The sequence below is a fragment of the Agelaius phoeniceus genome, chromosome Z, assembly GCF_051311805.1.
Source record: "Agelaius phoeniceus isolate bAgePho1 chromosome Z, bAgePho1.hap1, whole genome shotgun sequence".
NCBI classification, from domain to species: Eukaryota; Metazoa; Chordata; class Aves; order Passeriformes; family Icteridae; genus Agelaius; species Agelaius phoeniceus.
The window spans coordinates 64,629,317-64,650,777 of NC_135303.1; the positions used below are offsets into that span (position 1 = coordinate 64,629,317).

General features: G+C 35.1%; 1 protein-coding gene across 46 annotated transcripts in view; it reads left to right on the forward strand.

Annotated features, from left to right (window-relative positions):
* Positions 1 to 21,461, forward strand: part of PTPRD (protein tyrosine phosphatase receptor type D) — a 1,163,353-nt gene that overhangs the window by 474,536 nt on the left and 667,356 nt on the right. For all 46 annotated transcript variants that reach the window (XM_077171994.1, XM_077171996.1, XM_077171995.1 and 43 more), the window contains one exon: positions 1,899 to 1,947. The gene's annotated coding sequence lies outside the window, so the exon portion shown is untranslated. The remainder of the gene's footprint in view (positions 1 to 1,898; positions 1,948 to 21,461) is intronic.

Below are 21,461 nucleotides of genomic sequence, written 5' to 3' on the forward strand. Positions count from 1 at the left end.
TTTCACTTGCACTGTGATTCTCCTATCAGATTTCATTTACTGCTGTTGTTCTAAGACAAGGAAGGGGAAGAGAAATAAAAAATACCAAAAAATTGTTGTGAGAAAAAGTTAAACTATTAAAATAAGAATTTTGTTGGTTTGTTTGGGTTTTCCTTGTTTTTTCCTCCTAGCCAAATATTGCATGATGACTTCTGCAGAGACAACAGACTGTTCAGCAGGTTGAGAGACCTAATACTAAATGTATTTTTATGGTGGGAATTCTGAGGTCTTTAATTTGAAGACATTGATGAGGTTCCATTGGATTTTCACTGATAAATGTTCAGCTCAAACCCTAGTTAGAAACTAAAAGTAAAAAAAACTAGACTATTTTAATATAAAGAAAGGGTAAATAGATATATTTTTATCTTTAGGTTATTTTTTTTAATGTAAAACCCTTTGGGAAAAAAAATCTGCTAATCTTTGAGCCATGAAACAAACCCCAAACCAACAAACAAACCCAAAATCCAAGAACAATCCCTCAAAAACAAACAAACAAACAAACAAACAAAACAACCAATGTAAAAAAAAATAAACCAACAACCAAAAAACCCCACAAAACTAATTTATGTAATACAAACAGCATGGAAAAATTGTTAAAACTTGGCAACACTGCAAGAACTGAATGGATAATCTGTTAATAGGATGTCTTGAATAATCTTAAGATTACAGAGGCATACATGCTTCCTCCAAAGCATGGAGATTACCAATATAGTATCTAATATTCTTCTTTTATATGTTAATTATCATTAGCATAAAACTAAAATAAATTCTATATTATGTTTATGTAATTTTTCTATGTATCTTTCTTTTCTACTATCCAAAGAGACACATTTCTATTTTCTGTATTTTCTGATATTTATTTACCAGATTTTAAATTTTGAGCATTAATCTTCATTAATGTTGCACTGGAAAGAGAAAAATGCCTGTAGACAAAAAGTTGGAAAGTAATTTGCTGCAGGAAAATCAATTTTAGATTGTTTTTATTAAGCTAATGTATAACCTCAAACCTTATTAATGGAATAACCATGGTTATAGTATTGATAATTTTAACAAATCTAAGCAATTATTAAAAAATGCATCCAGTTCCATGAAATGAATGTTAATTCAAAGATGAATCATTTGTATTTGATGATCATAAAGGAATTTGCTGCACTAATCTGTTTTCTTCCTCTGCTTTTATAGAAAGCATTTCCTCTTGCATCCCTGTATTTACGAACATCCATGTCCAGTCAGACTCTATTGCTTCTACCCTGGTGCACTTTCATCAGTCATCACAAAGCATTCTTACCCTTTTCAAACCAGAAAATAGATCCTTTTTTATTATTTTAATTGTTTTGATTTCCCCTTCCTAGAACTGAAATCCTAAAATATGGTCTGATGTTTTTTATTACTTTATAAGCATAAAAGTAATTTGTTTTCCAAAGGAAATTTTTATGTTCAAATAAACTCCTCAAGTGATAATTTAAATTGCTCTGGTGTGCAGTCGGAGTTCTTCTATCCGGATATCCCTGGAGTTAACTGGTGTCCACAGAAATTCACAAATTTTAATTTCCAGGAGAGAGCTTAAAATTGATTTTTCTTCAAAACACTGTGTGGGTGTAGGGAGAGGAAGACTGAACACACTTGAAAGCTTAGGCTTTTATTGGGCTGCTTTTCTGACATAAAATGTGCTTATTTTAGAATGCACTCTTTGAGGTTTAAGTAAATTGAGGTTTAAGTCAATCATGTAGGATATATGTAAGTTAATTATTTGTGGTTTTTACAAGTATTGAACAAGCATTTACTTGTTTTGTTGTATATCTAATGTCTGACTATTTATTGTCAGTGATGACAGAAAGCTTTTGTTTTGTGTTTTTCAGATCTCAGGATAGAGTTGTTTTGATTGTGTTCCAAACCTGCAAGCTCAGGGTGAGTAAGAAGATTTGTTATTTCTTTATCCTGAATTGGGATGGTTGTGTGAATAACTGTTTTCTACCATATGATCATATTTCCTCACACATAAAAAGCCCAAAGAAGTCCCACCGAGTCTGTGATAACATCAACCAGTAATGTCAGTGATTAAGTAATCTCTATTTGTTTCAAGATACTGTGAGGAAGAAGGAGTTTTTTAGGCTTACCTCATAACAGTAAAATAAAATTGTTCGTGTTTTGTTTGTTTGTTGTATTTTAACATAGTTTGACTGAAGACTGTACTCGTAACTGTACTTCAATGCACTATGTGTAATTTGAACATTTTGCATTTTGAGACTTACATTAACATAGTCATCAAACACAGAAAATTATGTAATTTCAGAGAGAGAGACATAACATGAACCAAGGAGATAACAATCTGCAAAATGACAGAGGTTCTCGAGTTGTAAACTGAATTTCTGTACATTAAATAACTGGTGAGAAACCATCTTTTAGCAGTGAATCAGGGCCAAGCAGCAGAAAACAGTAATACAGCCATGTTACAGGTTCTATCAAAGTTATTTCTTACTGTCAGGATTTTTATATTACAATGTGAGGGATAAGAAAGATACCTGTTATAATGAAAACTAGAATGACTGGAAATCTTAAATTTGGTTGTCATAAATCAATTTTTACACTTTTCCATAAACTTAAGTTTTTTGAGAAATGTTATGTTAACTATGAAGTCAATTGATATTTAGCATGTTCGCGAAATAATTTAATAAGTAATGCAATAAGACAAACAAGCCTAAACAGGTTACCAGAGTATTCTCCTGTGTCTTAAGCTTGTTTCACAATATCAGACTTAACAACGTAAAGTGCTGGTTTCATAACAAGGGACAATATGATTAGCATGCAATTGAGATCAAACTCTTGAGTAAACCTTATTTGTACAACACAAATAGCTGTCATACTGTGCATAGATGGGCAGCAAACAGCACTTCTAGACAGTGGAAACCTAAACCCAGGAGAGCAGATCTGTCAGCTTTGCTTTGTGTTTCCACTCACTGTGTGAAAGTAGTAGGTCAGTTTTTCCATGTTGCTACTTTTGTATTGAGTTACAGATTTTTTGTTTTATGGCATATTTCTGCTTCAAAGGCTTCCTGTGAAAGCCTAAAATTTAAAATTTTGTATTATCAATTATAAAAAAAAGTAAAATATTCTTTCTTAATATTTAGGCAGCTCTGGTGGACTTTGTTTTCATTTTGTTTCTGCTGGTTTTCCATGAGTTTATTTCTTGTTCTTTTGCTCAGTCCTTCAGAATGAGATTGATCATTGCTATCCCATAATTCTTTATAAGTAAGCAAATCTACTAGCATCAAAACTGCTAACTGTATAGATAATGCCTTGTGAAGTTTGTAAATTTCTGGTGGTTGAGGAAACACTGTCAGCTTTTAATAAAAATACACTGAAGTGACTGTTAGAGAAGTCTCACTATAATTCTGGTATATTAGTTAATATAAGATGCCTGGCAACATTTTCCTCTTATGTTTTGACAAACTGATGCTATAAAATACACACAAGCATATATGTGTGTGTTTGTTGTGTATAATAAAGCTTGATTTTCAAAGAAAGTACACAAAGACTGGTATATCATGGTTTGAGGAGCCTTTTATTTTACAGGACTTTTATGGGTATGAATACAGGAGGCAGCTAAGCTAACTGCATTAAATAATTGATATATATATAATAAAATTATGGTAAATTAATAGGGAGGAGGCTTTGATATTAAAAAAAATAATAATACAAATAGACCTCCCCAAGCAATATAAAAGAGAAATCATTAACTTTTGTGGGAAAATCCAGGAAAAAACCTCTCAAACCTTCAAAAACCCAAAAAAGAAGAAAAAAGCCACAAACCCACAAAAAACCCAATTTGCCTCTTCTTTAAATTGGATCACTTAAGTTCAGCATAGGTGGAGCAATTAAAAAATGCATCTGGTAGGGATTTAATATGTAAGAAGGCTCTTTTCCAACATTATCATCTTACCAATCTACTTAAAGTAGAAAGATAAATAGTCAAATTAATTCCTTGCTTGAATTAATAAAGTTCAATTATGCCTGTTAAACATGGGATTCTCCTCAGCATTGTTTGTAAACTGTATGTACAGCAGATTTGTCAGAGAACTTTCTTACATTGTTTTATTGGACTGAAATTTATATACATAAAAGTGATCCAGCTGACTGAAGTAGAACAGAGCATCAGAACAGTAGAACAGACTATGATAGAGACAGCTACTGGACATTAAAGAATCCTTGAAAAATTTGGATCAAAACCATGCTTGGTTGAGTTAGAAGTTTAAAGAAAGGTTTGTGGTATGCCTGATTTAATAATTATTATAATAACTCTAAAACCAGGACACACAAAGCTAAGGAATACTAGTACTGATTTTCTAAATCTTACTGTGTTGTTCCATTTTTTCTAATAATGATGTTATATTACGTATATATTTAAGAAACATTACCCAATAAATAAATAATTTCAACTTTCTTCTTCACTTAAGAATTACATGATCGTTCTTATGGAGATTTGAAAAAAAAGAAAATTAACTGATTGAGAACTAATGGATGAAAATAAATATTTCACTAGAAAATGAATACCAGAAACATACCCAACCTTATGTCAAGGTCCTGTCCATGCCAAGTTCTCATAGCAGTACTTATATTTTTATACAAAATAAATAAATAACAGTTAAAAATAAACAAATCTAACTAAAAGAAAGCACCCACAAAAACAAAAACATAAACCCAAAAAACCCATTTTTCTCTGCTCTACTTATTTTTACCATTTTTTCTAGTTCTCTCATAGTTCATTCATGACTTTTTTAAACTCCTTTTATATACTTTATTTATCTGTTGCCTCATGTGATTAAAGAATGAAAATAAAATTTCAGGACTATGGCAAATTTTCTCAAAAAAGCTACAAATCAGCAACCTAAATTTGCAAATACTCCTTTAGAAGCAAATATTAATTTTAAAAAATATACAATAGAAGAAAAAAAAAAAACATCAGTTTCCTGACACCTTGTGGATGATATGAGATGATATGAGCCTGTAAGGGGCAGCATGGAGTTTCAGAAGTTGTGAAGGATGTGTCTCTCCACTCAGGGTGTTAAGCAACTGAGTCAATTCTGCTAACATATTTGTCTTTTTCACACTTTTGAAAGCAGTGGCAGGAAGGAAGTAGACATGGAGAGTGAGCTTGAGTTTTATTGTATGTTCAGCTTGTGAAGTCTATTTCTCCAAACTGACACTTATGAAAATAATTTCCACCAATCTGTGTGTGTGGCAAAATTTAATCATCCCATAAATACCATAATTTTATTTTTTCTATCACTTCTTATATTTTATATGATCTAGAAAATCGATATAATAGCAAACACCTATTTTTCAATTTTAAAATTAATATTTTTGAAGACAGACTTTGGAGACATAATCTCAAAATGCCATTTAGCATGCATTCCTCTGAGTCGTGTATCACAAATTATCAGATATATTTCTATAAGTATGCTTGTATGTTAGCTGGAAACACCTTGACACTAGTTACTGCATTTAACATTGTATTTGGAGAACACTTTACTTATGATTACTTATTTACATATGAATGGATGAAAATAAATACAAATAAGTATGGGCATATATATTTAAAAGCATATTAGTGTTCCTGAATTCATTCAGATTTAATCCTGTATAGTCTCTGACTGCATTTTTGCTTTATAGATAGACAAGTATACATGCATACATAGAAATGTGTATTATTGCATTTCTAATGTGTAAAGTAGTATTTTCCTAAAAACACTGTAAAAGTGCTTAAACACTTGTTCTTTTTAATGTAAATTTTTAGCATATGTGCAATAAAACATAGAAGTAGTACAACAAATTTATCTTTTAATACTTTTCATCCTGGGTTCACTAATGTGTGAAAAGACATGGATAGATCTTTTGCGTGTCATATTATGGTAAAAGGTTGTATGTAAATTGCAAGTAAGTTCAGGGTTTTTTTCACTGTTCTTTTCTAGGTTTTTTTTGAAGTTACAAAAAATAACTCCTGCTAGAAAAATTCTATCTTTCATACATATTAAAATGTAACACCTAAAAAAATTATTTATTTTATTTGAAAAACCAAATAGTCAGTACATTACTTTTTTCATTAAGGAATAGAACCAATGCAAGTTAACCAACTTGGATAAAATGTGAAATGGAAAACAAAAACCCATTACTCTGAAAACACTTTCTTTTTCTAATAAGGATACTTGGAAAATATTGATTAAAAAGTCCTACCATGGCCGCAGCCTAGGGCAAATTATCATTAGAATGACGATATGCAATCTTGATTATATTCTTTTTTTTACCTCTGAGAATGTCATTGCATCTCTTGGGAGTATGATTATTTCTGAAATTAAAATCAGCTTTAAAAGAAAAGGTAGCTTGAATCTAATTTTCAGATTGATAGAGCTAAACATACAATGAGAGTAAATCTCTTCTAATGTAAACCAGAGACCAACATTATAACCCTCAGGGTTTTTCAATGGTGGTTATATCCTGTTCTTTATAAAGAACTTTGCTTTCAGCCAGTGACTCTTGTCTCTCGTAACTGGCTTAAGGGACAGGACTTGTGGACAGGAGACAGGGCTTATGTATGTAGCTGGAAAGGATACAAATTTGGTTGAATCTAAAGGAAGCTGAACAAGGAAGAAATACTGGTGGTATACATCTAAATGGGCATAAATTTTGGAATTATTTTCTCCAATTAAATTATTTAAATTATTTGATGGGTGGGAGACATGCCTCTCCATTACAAGAAATGACTTGTAATGGACACAGTAGTGGGTACAATTATCAATGGATTATTAGAAATGTTCTTAGACTGATTTTTCTAAAATATCTTTGAACATCTTTATCAATTCACAGCCATCCCATTAAACACAAATTTTCCTGGCTGTTTTCAGGATATGGGAAATAGGAAGAAATATTTTTAACTTATTAGCTTGTATTTATAAGCTGCATCAGTATCTGCTTATGTAAGATTAGAATTACTCCTTTTTTACAAAGGGTGTGGAATAGGAAATGTAAATTATAAGTTAAAGGTAAAATTTCCTCTTTCGTCCAGCCCCTAACATTATTACAGAAATATGAAACAGAGAGGACCTAAAATTCAACATAGCAAGAAGATTTGCTTTTATATTAGTAGCGATCTACTGACTCTCCAAAGGAAGATATTTCTGCCCAAGACCAAAAGGAACTGTACAGCAAGAGACAGGTCATCCTCAGGACAACTGGTCTCCCTACCAGGTAGACAGGGACCTGGAGCAGCATAGCTTCCCCCTGTAATCCAGGAAAACACAGTTAGTGACCTGCTGAGCCACTTAGATGCTCTTCTTATGTCAATGGGACCAGAAAGTATCCATCCTAGGGTAATGAGGAAGCTGGAAGAAGAGCTCACCAAGCCAGTCTCCATTACTTTTTGTCATTCCTGGCTCACCAGGGAGGTCCCAGACAACTGGAAACTACCCAATGTGACCGTCCACAAGAAGGGCTGGAAAGACACTGCAGGAAACTACAGCCCTGTCAGCCTCATCTTGGTGTGGCAAGGTTACGGAACAGATCATCCTGAGTGCCATCACACAGGACCTACAGAATGGCCAAGGGCTCAGACCCAGCCAGCACGGATTTAGGAGACTGCCTGGCCAACCAGATCTCCTTTTATGACCAACCAGATGTCCCCATCTGGTCCTCTGAAGAGGAACATGTACCACTGGATAGAGGGGCCAAGTCCAATGACATAAGTCCAAGTGCCAGGTCCTGCACTTTGGCCACAACAAACCCCTGCAGCACTACAGGCTGGGGCAGAGTGGCTGGACAGTGGCCAGGCAGAAAAGGCCCTGGGGGTAGTGACTGACAGCAGCTGAACCTGAGCCAGCAGTGCCCAGGTGGCCAAGAAGGCCAATGGCATCCTGGCCTGTGCCAGCAATGGTGTGGCCAGCAGGAGCAGGGAAGGGATTGTCCCCCTGTACTCAGCACTGGTGAGGCCGCACCTTGAGCATTGGCCCCTCCATATAGGAAAGGTGCTGAGGTGCTGGAGCATGTCCAGAAAATAGGAAGGAGGCTGGTGAAAGGTCTGGAGCACAAGTCCTGTGAAGAGGCACTTAGAGAACTGGGGCTGTTTAGCCTGGAGAAAAGAAGGTTCATGGGAGACCTCATCACTCTCCACAACTGCCTGAATGGAGGTTGCAGCCAGGTGGGGGTAGCCCTCTTCTCCTAGGTCTGGATTGGATATTAGGGAGACATTCTTCACAGAAAGTGTGATTGGACTTGGAATGGACTACCCAGGGAATGAATGGAGTCACCATCCCAGGAGGCATTTAAGACTGGATGTGGCACTTAGTGCCATGGTCTAGTTGATTCTATAGTTAGAGAATCAGTGACACACACTATATCCCTGAAGTAAATTGTAAAATTACATTACAGATAAATCTGAAACTTTTCTTTTAGTTAAGAGTAACCATTTATTTTCTGTTCTTAAAAAAAAAAAAAGGATAAAAGGGTAAAGAAAATGGAAAGAAGGAAAGTAATGATGCTTGAACAGCTTTTGGATTTTTATAAATCTGCGAAATATTCTTCTAGATTTTTTTTTCAAAACCTAATAAAAAGACTTCTATTAATGTTTGTGGCTTGCAAATTAAGTCCTTTTTCATGCACTTCTAATGAACTTGATCTTATAAGTCTTTGTCAATCAGGTCAAAATTTTTATTTTCTTAGGCATGCAGGTATTTATATCTTTCACATGCATTATTTTCACTGGGCTTGTATAAAATCTAAAAAAAAATGAGTCACTAGTTTATGCCACTACTTTGCACAAATTGACAGGAAGATGAAATTTGCCTAATAAATATCTAAAGAGCTTTATAAATGCTATATGCAGTATCCAATTTACTGCTTTACACATTGGGAACTAGAATTCAATCCACTCTGTTGTGTATTTTATTTTCTCTATATTTTATATTTGTAACGAAAGCAGAGAAATGGTAACTTTACCCACTGCAGTACTGAAAATGCTGTTAAAGTACAAGTTTATCAAGGATTTCATAATTTAAAATTCACACTGAAAATAGAGAATTGAAGACAGAGAAATAAAAATAGACTGAATATTTAGACAGTTGCTAGGCTATTGGACACATGCTTCAAATGATAATGTCCTGCCTTTTCATCTTCATCCAGCTTCTGCTCATGAATGAAACAAATTTTCCCAGAGAATAATCTCGAAAAGTATCTCATGAATTGTCAAAAATTGTGTATCTATAAAGTGTTGAGCTGAAATCTGGACAATATTTGTTTGAGGAGGTTGCAAAATAAGCAAACATTTTTTCCATTTCATGTACAGTTATGGTTGGTTTTCAGAAGTTAAATTAGAAGCTGTCGTGTGAAAATATATGTCCAACAATGCATTTTCTCAATACTTATTATCCCTGAACAAATATTGGACAAAACCTGCATTATCTTTTTTCAGGGAAATGTATTCTTTTGAGTGTGTGCATGTGCATGTTCTGTTGAGGAGTTTTCCTGAATCTTTATGCTCAGTAAGACATTGTATAGAAATAAAACCTGAAAAATTGCATAATGAGAAAAAATGCTTATACTTGGGATGATGGGTCCCACAAATGCATTTTCTGGGCAGATGGAGGACAAAATTCTTAGTGGCTCATTTTCAAAGATTTGTCCAATAGATTACTCACATTCATTTGGGAATTGAGTACAGTAAAATCTGATCTCAACTGAGTATTTCAAAATTTTTAGGAGAAAACCAGGTATCATGTAGACAAATACACAACTAACTGTAGTATTAGTCCTAAACAAAATGCTGTTAAATTATTTTAATTCATAGCTCCAATTAAAAATAGTGTTTTGAATAGATGCATCAAAGACCATAAAACAAAATCTAACCCAGGTCAAAGATTCAGCTGTCTCAGCATGACTTTTCTCGTAGTGCTTGGCTGCAAACATTTAAGTGGTTTTACTTCTGCACTAGCTTCCATCTTCTGTCAGTCTGACTGTCTGTTCCACTCAGCTCACTGTATTACACTGAAATGGAAAAGTGGGAAAGGATAATGAAGAAATCTGAAAACACTTCAGATCCTTGTAATTTTAGATTTCATTACTGAGTAAATTTTCTAATGTGGCAAAAAAAAAAGTAAAGTTGGTCCATGGCAAATTCAATCAATCTTTTAAATACAAAAAAATTTCATTTCATTGCAATTTAAAATTTAAAGTGACTAGAGAGGAGAAAAATAAAGTACATGTCATGTGCTGTGTATTTCTAGCAGCTCCTTCCAGTACAATCTCTTTCTTCCATCTCCTCCAGTCCACTGGCATCTGCGTGGTGATAAATTGCTTGCAGCACATCTGAATGTACAACTTGAATAGGTGTATGCAGCTTCAAGGATACTATATTTTTTTTGTTTTTCCATCATGACATATCAAAAGTAAGGAATTTATAGACTATGATTTGTCATTTTGAACTTTGATAACCCTCTCAATGTTTATCAATGTTTATGTCTGAACTGAAACTTGGTATTTATTTGGACTATGTGTATATTCAGAGACCAAGATTAACCTTATGCTGGATCATCTTATCAATAATGAGGAATTAGGGGAAGAAAATAGAGGTAGCCTAATTCAGAAACAACATTGATGTGTATTCATGTCTGCAAAAGCCTTTCAACAAAAAGTAGGTAATTCTAGAGGTAATAACAGAGGAGATTTCATTGTGTGACTGGGTGGAATTCAAGACCTCATATGTCTGATTTACATGACAGATTATTAATAAACTGCCACTGTCATCAGGAAAACCAATTGGCAGTGACTGCTCTTTCTGAATTAAATTTTTATAAGTTTGTTCTTAAGTATTCTTGCTCTGTAATACACTTCCTTTTGGTGCAAGCCATTCACTTTATGCAGAAAATACACTTAGTTCTTGTGCCATATGGATTTTAAAAAATAATACATAGCAGAATAGTAGCACACAAATCAACTTTACTCATTTTGCTGTGCAGAAAATGAGGACTGGAGAAGATAGGGCTATTCTTGTACCTGGACATATGGAAAAGGTTATGGGAAATATTCTAGCTCGTAGTAGCAATCAGACTTCTCTAAACAGAGAGACACAGGCATATTGTTAATAAATTATAGGGTTTTCATACTTTAGAGGTTTTTTACTTGCTTCCAAAATCACTGCAAACCCCTTTGCTGATCAGTCACAGTGAAAACCTCATAAAATTTCCATTAATCTTAGATATAGGTTATACATAGATATACTCTGGATAATGAAATATCAAATAATCCCTTCACAAAGAGTAGTTCTTTATGAAGTAAGGAGTGAAATTTTTGCATAATATGAACAACATATTGTTGCTTTGACGCCTACTTTGTTGCATATTTATGCACTTTGAGAAGATTTTCCTATGTCAGATATATGTCTTCCCTCTTCAAATTCCAAAATATTTAGGGTGAAATAGTAGGATTAATATGCAGGGCCTAACATGTGCCAAAGAATCTTCTGCGAGGGACTGCCTTGGAAGAGAGCTAGCAAAAGCTTCATCCCGAAATGAAACTCTACATTAATTAATTCATCTTAAGCTAAACAAAAGCATAGATGCAAATGAACGTATCTTTTTCTTTTTCTTTTTCTTTTTCTTTTTCTTTTTCTTTTTCTTTTTCTTTTTCTTTTTCTTTTTCTTTTTCTTTTTCTTTGCTTCTTTTATGCTTTTCCTTTTGTTTTTCCTTTTGCTTTTCCTTTCTCTTATGCTTTTCCTTTTGCTTTTCTCTATTTCAGGTACAGGATTATATGATAGAACAGTAAAATAGCAAGATTGGGCCATTGTCAGAGTATCACCTGCAATTGTTTTACTTCTATGTGAAAAATAAATTTCTCTGTATTTTTAAGGCATTAGTTCATATCAGCTCTGCTACCTATAAAAGATAATTGAAGTAATTTTCTTCTATCTATATCTCTTTTTAATTGTATGAAGATCTAGGATAACAGTAATCTGGGAATGTCAAAGTTAATATAATTGGTAGGAGTTGAGTGGAGGCATATATCCTTTAGAGAGGTTCTTTGATATTTGTACTGCTGCCTTTTTAAAGAAATTTAGACGAGAGGAAGAATACAAGGAGCTCCAAGACAATGTGAAACTCTCAGCACCAAGTCTGAATATCCTGCCATAGAGAGGGACACCATTCACCAGAACAGATTGTTCAAAGCCCCTGACATTGAAATAGTTTTAGGGGGACATTCACAACTTGGGGCAACTTATACAGTGTCTCACCACCTTCATAATAAAAAAAAAAAATTCTTGTTGATGTCCAGTCTCATTCATTATTTACTCTTCTGAGTCATTTAGAAAAAAAATAGACTAATCTTTCTAATTTCTATGAGGTTTCCCTTTTTGTCATTCCTAGAAATTACATTTTGACATAGTTTTCCATAGGTATCAATCTTGACTTTATATTCTTCCCCATACATCTGAAAGCATGCCTAGTTTCTGGAGAAAAGCTGACTGAAAAATATGAAACACTTTGCTTTTCTTTTTTAATTCCTTCTTTTTTTTGGCTGCTATACTGCAGCTCCTTTATACTTACCCATTTCCAGACATTTTAAACATGGAATCTATCTTAAGTATCTTAAAGAACTATGGACTACCATTAGTGTATTTTTAATGTATTTTTTTCCTCTGGTTTTAAGATGGTAAAAAAATGCTGCAATCTCAGGAAATTTTCACCCTTTAGAATAAAAACAACTCCTTCTCCATACAGCGCTGCACACAAGTTTTTATCTACAGTTTCAAAGAATGATTATAACTATACTCATCCATTTTAATTAAATTTTCTGTTAAATTTTAGAAAACCATGAAATTTCAGTAACAATTCCAGTAACCAAAAGTTCCTATTGTTTTAAATAAGTTCTTCTTTCTTCATGGTTTGATTTGCCAGTCTCAGAAGAGGACAATATTTCTGTTTATGCAGAATTACCTTAAGGTTCAGTGTGAGCAGGGAAAGAGCAGGATAAGAGTGTCCAAATACCACTACACGCAGTATACATATTTAAGCAATTATTAATGTGCATACAGGATCCTAAATTACCTATGAAAAATATCTAATGCAGATCTTGGCTAGCCTCAGTGGCTCATGTCATCTGGGAAGGACATGTAGCCTGAAAAAAACCCGAAAAATCCCCAAAACTTCCATCCCATCACCCCCCACCAAACAAACAAAAATATTCGAACAAGAGAGAAAAACATTGTATCAGTTTTATCAGTTTCACTCGTTTCTGCTGCCTGAACATGAGAGAGTTTAAACCAAAGGAAATATACATAGTCATGACATGTTCCCAGACAAGAAGCTGTGTCTGTAAGAGTATTACAGCTTTCAGCCTGTATCCCCCATCCACCAAAACCATGGATGTGATTCTGAGTGCGGAGATAACACAAAGGCTTCTTCCTAATGAGTTCCTTCATATACAGCAAGATGTCTATCAGGTTTGCCTCTTTTTATTCCTATTAATTAGCCATATGGCTTATTTTCCTAGGTACATTTGAACCAATTAGAACAAAAAAAAAAAAAAAAGGAAATACAGATTATGAAAAATGTATTAGATGGTATTTCTCCTGACCAGACATCCACCCTATCATAAGACAGAAGACTATTCTCCTCCAGATTCTAATCTTTAGCAAATGCTCCTTCTAGTGTTATGACCACTTTTTTCTTTCTCTCCTTCTTTGGGGTATTTTAGCCTGATGCCTTAAGTTTTAGCTTTCATATTTTCATATGCTCTCAAGGCATCAAGCCAATATTCCATTTGCTAGCCTTTTAAAACAAAAGCAAAGACAAAGAAATGCTCTGTGTAAAAATTCTGTATGTTGTGTCATGCCAGCTCTATGTTCCTTTCCAACCAAAGCAATCTACTCATTCATAGAGTAAAAGAAAGAGATCCTGATAATTAATAACTTTGAATTGTGTTCTTTTTCTGTTGCTTGGTCTGTTCTGATTGATCATTATTGCTCTCAGCTCCTTTTCCTTATGAAAGGATTGACATCTCAGTGCTATGGTGATGGCCCTCAAGAAATATCTTGGCAGCTGGAGGAGTTTTACTTTGTTTCAGCCTAGCAAGTCAATCTGAAAATAAATGTCCAAAATACAATAGATGCATGTAAGAGTGACATTTAAACTTTATAAGCCATTATTAGTCACTGTATTAAGTGTGGGTTTGGAAGACAATTCACTAGATAGGCAACATAGTAGTCTAAATCTTTTTAAGTACAGATCTTGGGCATCAGTATCTGATTCAGTCACAACCACACTGCCACAAAGCTGCAGTTATTTATCAGGAAAGAATGATATCAGAAGATTTGGCATGGTGACTCATGCACACAGCATGTTTGGTCCCATGAACAGGGTGAAAAGCAAATAACAAGCCCTTCATCTCAGTAACAGCTGGTGCATGACATTCTCCTTGATACAAACCATGAGGACTCTGCTCAGACGTGTGATCTATCACAGAATATTTGTCATATCTACATCAAATTTACATGTTCTTTAGTTAAGATGTGGTCATTTTTACTACCTTTACTTTTTTCCAGTTCTTTAACCATATACAGTACAACTATGATAAATGCAGCAGCATGTTTCTTTTACTTTCTCTTTCTTATATGTATAAAATGTCTCTAATTATAGAAAACACTGCAACACTGACATGAAAAACTAGAAAGGAAAGCTGTTGTGGGTATTAGCTGAAGAGGTACAAGTAGATCAAGTCCTGTATATGAGTGCCCTGATGAATCATGGTGATACATATTAGTACAATCACAGAATCCTTCGGATTGGAAGACATTAAAGATCATCTAGTTCCAACTCCGCTGCCAAAGACAAGAGCACCTTCACTAGATCAGATTTCTCAAAATCCCATCCAACCTGGTCTTTCAAATAATCAGGGATGGCACACCCACAACTTTTCTGAGAACCTGCAAACAATATCTCGTAACTCTTTGTAAACCACCAGTCCTTCATCTGTGAGGTTATTTTAAAAGGTCTTTTGATAGTCCTTTTCCCTGAGGTGACACAAAGAAAAGCTTGACAAAAGTTTCTGGGAGATTAAAAAACAAATTACAGGCAAATCTTAGAAGATCAGGAATTTGGTAGAATTTTAAACAAACATTCCATCAAAATAAAGCATTTCATAAAACATTTACTCTAACCAAAAAAGCTTTAAATTAACCAGATTTCAGGAATGGCAAATTAGGAGAAGAAAATGAGAGAAAGAAAGGACAAGAGAGAGAGAGAGAGAAGAAAGCTGTCACTACTGCTTTGGATCTGGGGTGGGACTTCAGCTGCTGTAAAACCCAAGGACTATAAAATAGGACTGTGGCCACAGTCATTGCACAATGGCTTTTATTGCCCTGGTTTCCTGTGGTCATGCCTTCCCCTAGGTGGGGCTTCCAGTCATCTGGCTACTCTGGGGCTAGGTTGGGCCTCCAGAGTGGGCTGTGGGGCACTGCTTTCAGTCTTCAGGTGTGCCAGTGACTGACAGCTGGACTAGAACCTCCAGACAGTGGGGTGCAGAGTGGTGCACTACTACACTTTTCTCAGAACTCGTCCTGTTCCCTGCACTTCAGTTGTTTGAGCCAGTAATCATTTTCTCCCAGTCTCCCACACACCCACAGTAAAGAATTTATTTTAAATATCTAATATAAAGTATCTCCTCTTTTTGTTTAAAACTATTTCCACTTGTCCTATCCCTGTCAATGCATGTATATAGTCACTCTCCCTCTCTTTTAGAGACTAGCCTGCTTTAAGTACTGAAAAGCTCAAATTAGGCATCCCCATAGCCTTTCCATCTGCAGGCTGAAAGCCTCCAGCTCTGTCGGTCTCTTCATAGGAGAGGTGTCCCAGCCCTTTGGTTCTCCAGGACCATTTTTGTGGCCGTCCTCTCTCTGACAGGTCCACATCTTCCTCTTGTTGGCGTCCCAGTCCTGGATCACCATCATCTCAAGAGGGCAGACTAGAAGGAGAATCTTCCCTTGGCCTGCTGGCCATTTTTTTTTTTATGCAGCCTAGGATGCTCTTGGCTTTCTGGACTGTAAGCACACACTGGCTGATGTCCAGCTTCCATTCACAAGAACTGTTCCTCATAGGGATGCTCTCAATATGTCCTTCACCCAGGCTTACCCATGTCTGGGACTTCCCTTACCCTGATGTAAAACCTGTATTTGTTGAACTTCATAAGGTTTTTGTGGCAATACTCCTCGTGTTTGTCCAGGTCCCCTTGGATGGTATCCATCATCTTGTTCCAACAGCAACATTCATTTAGGTATCACCTGCAAGCTTGCTGAAGGTGCACCTGATCCCGCTGTCTATATCATTGATAAAGGTAACAAAGAGCCCTGAGAGGCACCACAAGTCACCAGCTTCCACACAGATATTAACCAAAACTCCCTGGTTCCACTCATCTAGCCAATTCCTTACCAAATAATTCACCCTTCAAATCCACATCTATCCAGTATGGAGAAAAGAATGTCATGTGCAACTGTATTTAAAAAGTTACAAAAGCTTAGTAGAGATGACATCAGTCAGTCTTCCTCTATGAACTGTTGTTGTCATTCCATCATAGAAGGCAGCCAGGTCAGTCAGGTATAATTTGCCATAAGTGAAATGCCTGACTGTCTCATGACATCTCTTTGTTCTGCATGAGCCTTAGCATTCCTTCCATGAAGATTTATTCCATCATCTTCCCAGACACAGAGGTAAGGCTCACTGGTCTGTTATTCCCCAGCTTCCTTTCTCCCCTTTTCAGAAACAGGAGAGGTGTTTAATTTCTCCCATTACTGGGGACTCTGCCTGATCACCATGAGTTTTCATAACATTAATAGTACCTTGGCAGCTACATCAACCATCAGTCCCTCAGGACCCTGAGGTCCGTGTCATCAGGCCCCATAAATTTGTGTTTATTCAGTTTCATCGAGTGGTCAAATCTGTTTTTTAGTTGCAGTGGGTGGGACTTCATTCCTGTAAACCTCACCTAAGGCTGTTGAATGTCAATTGTACTTTTTGTAGAGAGATTTTTAGCAGCCATTTTCAGATGAATTATTTTCTCATAGATGGTACCTTGCAGATGTAAAATGTTGATAACTTTTAAGGATGGGTCTGGTTATACTCAGATTTTTAACACTTTTAACTGTGTCTTTGACCTCTAATCAAGGTGCAATTTTTCTCCAAACAAGATTGTGTTTGTAGAATCTTTACAGAACAACCTTGAAAATGATACTATTGGGAATAATGACTTCAAAGTCAGTGTGATTTCATAGAATAAATGACTAGTCAGGAAGCCATCACTCACTCTTAATTAAATTTCTTCTTCTAGAGAACTTGCAGTTCTAGTCAGAGCTGTCAGGATTCCTATTCACTTTGTGTCAAGTTTGGTAACATGTGCCAGCATCTCACCTTATTTTCTCAAATATGAAGTAAATATCCTTAATATTTTAATTTATATTCAATAAACTAGGAAGCTGAGATCTTAAAAGCATATAAGAAATATTTAGGGCAAAATTTAGTTTGGACTTCAAGGCTTTAAAATGGCATAGATACATCAAGGTTATAGCATCCTAGTCCTTTGCACTGACATTACAATATTCAGTTATATAGTATAAGTGAATTATATAGTTGTAGTCTGATCACATTCATCTGCTCTTGTTTATGGTTTTACTGCTCCTGTGTTTACACATGACCTAGTTTTCTTTGCACTTACACCTACTGCAAGCATTTGTAACAAAATAGGTTGAACGTAAACCAGATTAAATATTTAAAGACATTCCTTGTGGTACTCTTCTGCCCTATTTCACTAGTAAAAATGACCAGAGAATACTTTAGACAGTCAGTGAACCTATTTTATTAGATGAGATATATATGCAGCAGATATTTGCAGATTTAATAGTTTTTATATAAATGACTTTAAAAGCACATCTTCATAAATAGAGGTTAAGTAGAAATTATCTATACAACTGCAATACTTGTAAAGAAAATAGTATTGTTATGTTTTCCTAGTCATTCATATTCTGGTAGTAGTTTGCCTAAGGCTACAGGTTTATTTAATATATTTTCCTTATTTTTATTCTCTTCAGTTAGTTGACTGCTAATCTACTTTCAAGATTGGTCTGATATTTCAAAACCAAAAGAGCAGATAAGCTAGTGCTCTAGAGTCCAGAATGCTGTTATGGCTGTAGAAGAATGACAAAACTGACTGGGATCTGAAACTAACTCTCCTAAGTAGATGAAAGCAACACCACTGAACTTTTTTTTGCAGAGCTAGAGCAAGGGTAAAGATGAGAGGTGCGTAAGGAGCACAAATGTGCTAAAGCCCTGGAAACCGCTGCTGCTTTTGAGGGTGGGTGCCATTGTAACTGCACAGGAGTAGAGTGAACAGGACTGAACAAGAGATGGCAGCAGCTCGAAAGAGATTGTGCCTGCAGCAGAAGGGAGAGGAAGGCAACTACACTGTGATGCTCAGAAACTCCTGATGTGATTTAAACTCCAACAGGAGTTGTGTGTAGCAGGAGTAGTTCCATTTGATTGATTTGTGATGTACATGTAAGTGGAAGCTTCTGTAAACTTCTAATGTGAAGCAAGAAAATGCCCTCAAAAGCTTAGATGCTTCTCGGGCCTGTTCAGGTAGACAGCCAAAGATTTCATCCTTTCCCGAGTACTGACTGTTGTAACATTGAAACATATCATTACATTCTAATTCATCTTGCAAAAGCTACTCATACGGACAATATTTTTGCACCTGAGAAAGTCTGAACTTAGTATGAAAAGGGTGGTGAAATATCATGTGATTAACATTACCATTTGGTTATGCTTTTGATGTTTATTTCTTTCAGTGTATTTGATTTTCTAGAACATGGTATTTAATTTTCTAGAACAACAGATACCTCAACGAATTCGGATCCTCTCATTTCAGAGGCTGTTTTAATGAAAGACACTTCAACCTTATTAAAAATATAGTCCAGAAAACTATCTACTATATGAGGAATGTCTTATATTGATGTTAGGATCAACATACTAATATAAAATTTTTTTTGTTGTCTTGCATTTCTTTTATTTTGGTATTGCAAAGTACTTCTGAGCATTACACAAGTGTAAATAAATATCTTCTTCCAGTGGTAGTCTATAAAATAGTTGCTGCTTTGTCTTTCTTAGAAGAAAACATTTTTCAGATAATAATTTCTGATTTTTTTCTTCTGCTAATATGAACACTGCACCATAATACTATTTTCCTTTACTTTGTAAAATTATAATAGCCAATTTGAATTAGATCTTGAAATCTGATCAAATAGTCCAGATGTTCTAGCATGAGCACTACAGTTTCTCTGTGATCCGTGTCAGAAATGCAGCTGTCAACAGTAAAGCACACCTGCCACCAGTTTTCTGTCAGCAAATTAGTTTTCCAGTTTTATTAGGAAGAGTAGTAAATTGCCAGAACAATGCTTTGGTCTTATACTGAACCTTGCAACATACTCCAGATTCACAATCCACAAATCAACATGTTTAAGAAAGTTTATGTGGAAATAACCCCGAGTCTCTGAAGTCATGTACTAGAGTTTAACTTCAAGAGTTTAACTTCAAAATAGTATTTGGGATATCTCCCAAATGTTGACCATTAGAACAAATTAAGATGCTAAGATTTGCATAGGTCACCTGTGGGCTGCTGTGAGTGTACATGTATTTACCTCAAGCAGTAGTTAAAGCAAGAGAAATCCATGGGTCATTATCATTCAAATCAGAATTGGTATGTGATTGGCCATTACAGCTGCATTCTGAAGGGAGATAGATTTATGTATGCCAAAAAGCATTCAATAACTAAAGTTCTAGATATTCTTTCACCCTCTCTGTCATATGAACAATGGCTTCTGGTACAAGGTTTTAATCTGATACCCTCTCTATAGAGAATAGGCCCCTAAACCATGTAACTTTTTTAAAGATTCTGATAAGGAGCTGAGGCATCACCCATTTTATAGGATATCACAATTTTTTAAGACTTAAACTGTATTATCCCAAATGAATGATTAGATGTTTATCTGCTGTACTACCTTGCTGGAGGCTTTATGGTTTAAAACAAACGACATTTGTCAGTTATGTACGATTGCACAATCAACAAGACCTTGATGCTTTTATCTCTTAAAATAAAAACCATTTTGCAGGGTGGTTTCTATCCCTGGCCCCTAACCTTTAAAAAACCATTGTTGTTTATTTTTTTATTTATTTTTTTGGTTTTAAATTTTAGTACATAGTTTTTAAAAGCATTCAGTAAATGTTCATTTGAGATTCTATTTCTAAAACACTATTTACTTGATTGTTGTCATGAGAAGTCATAGGCTATTAGTTATTTCTAGTCCTCTTTTGTTTATATGGTTATAATTTCACTAATCATATTTTCTCATTTTCCACATTCTTCTGACTCACTACAGAGATTTTGAATTATGTGAAGTTGTCTGTGCTTGTAGTTGTAGAGAACTGTTCACTGAAAAAGGTCATAACTCTTGATGAAATATCTGAGCACCTGATTTGTAGAGAGCTTACTGACTTTTCCCTTGAGACATCACCTTCATACTTCACATATTTGTGAATATCTTCATCTCATTCTTTAGAAATAGTGTTAATAGTTGTAAAACTAACAGTAGAGTATTGTGGGTGCAGACAATTTCACTTTGCTTGCTTATAACACATTATGGAAAACTCAATTACCAACTGAGACTTGTGTTTCACTAAGCAGACTTGTATCTTACTAAATATAGAAAAGATTCAGTTTTACATCATCTGGAAAATTGTCATTTAACACTGAACAACCAAAAGAAAAAACTAGACTGCCTTTTAGGAAGCCGATCCCACAGCTAGTCATTAGAAATTTTCACAGAAATTGACCTCTCCTGGAGTCTAGAAACTACAATGGACGATGAAATGTAGGCAGCTTCTGAGATGCAATTCCCACACTGGGCCTTTTATGGCTAAGACCAAGTGAGAAGGCCCTATGAATGTCTAAAAACAGATTCACATCGCATTCAGATTAATATCACATAGGAAGGCCAAAATATTACGTAGAGCTAAGACATTCATCAGCATGGTTTATTCTTTCTACAGTTCATTGAGACCTAGCTCCATTGGCAATTTGGCTCATGGGAAAACAGCTTAAGGACAGTTGCTCTCACAGAGCAGTTATGGCTACATTTACAGTAGGGTTGTCCTCATCACTATGCAACACAGATTCAAAACAATATTGTGGACAGGATATATTGGTAAGGCCACAGATTAATTAATCTTCTGCTGCACTACTAGCTCTTTGTACATCTGAATAAAATGATTTTGTGTCAGAATACTTAAGGACTTCTCTTACATATTGCAAAGGATCTCCTCTTCAGAGAACACACAGGATG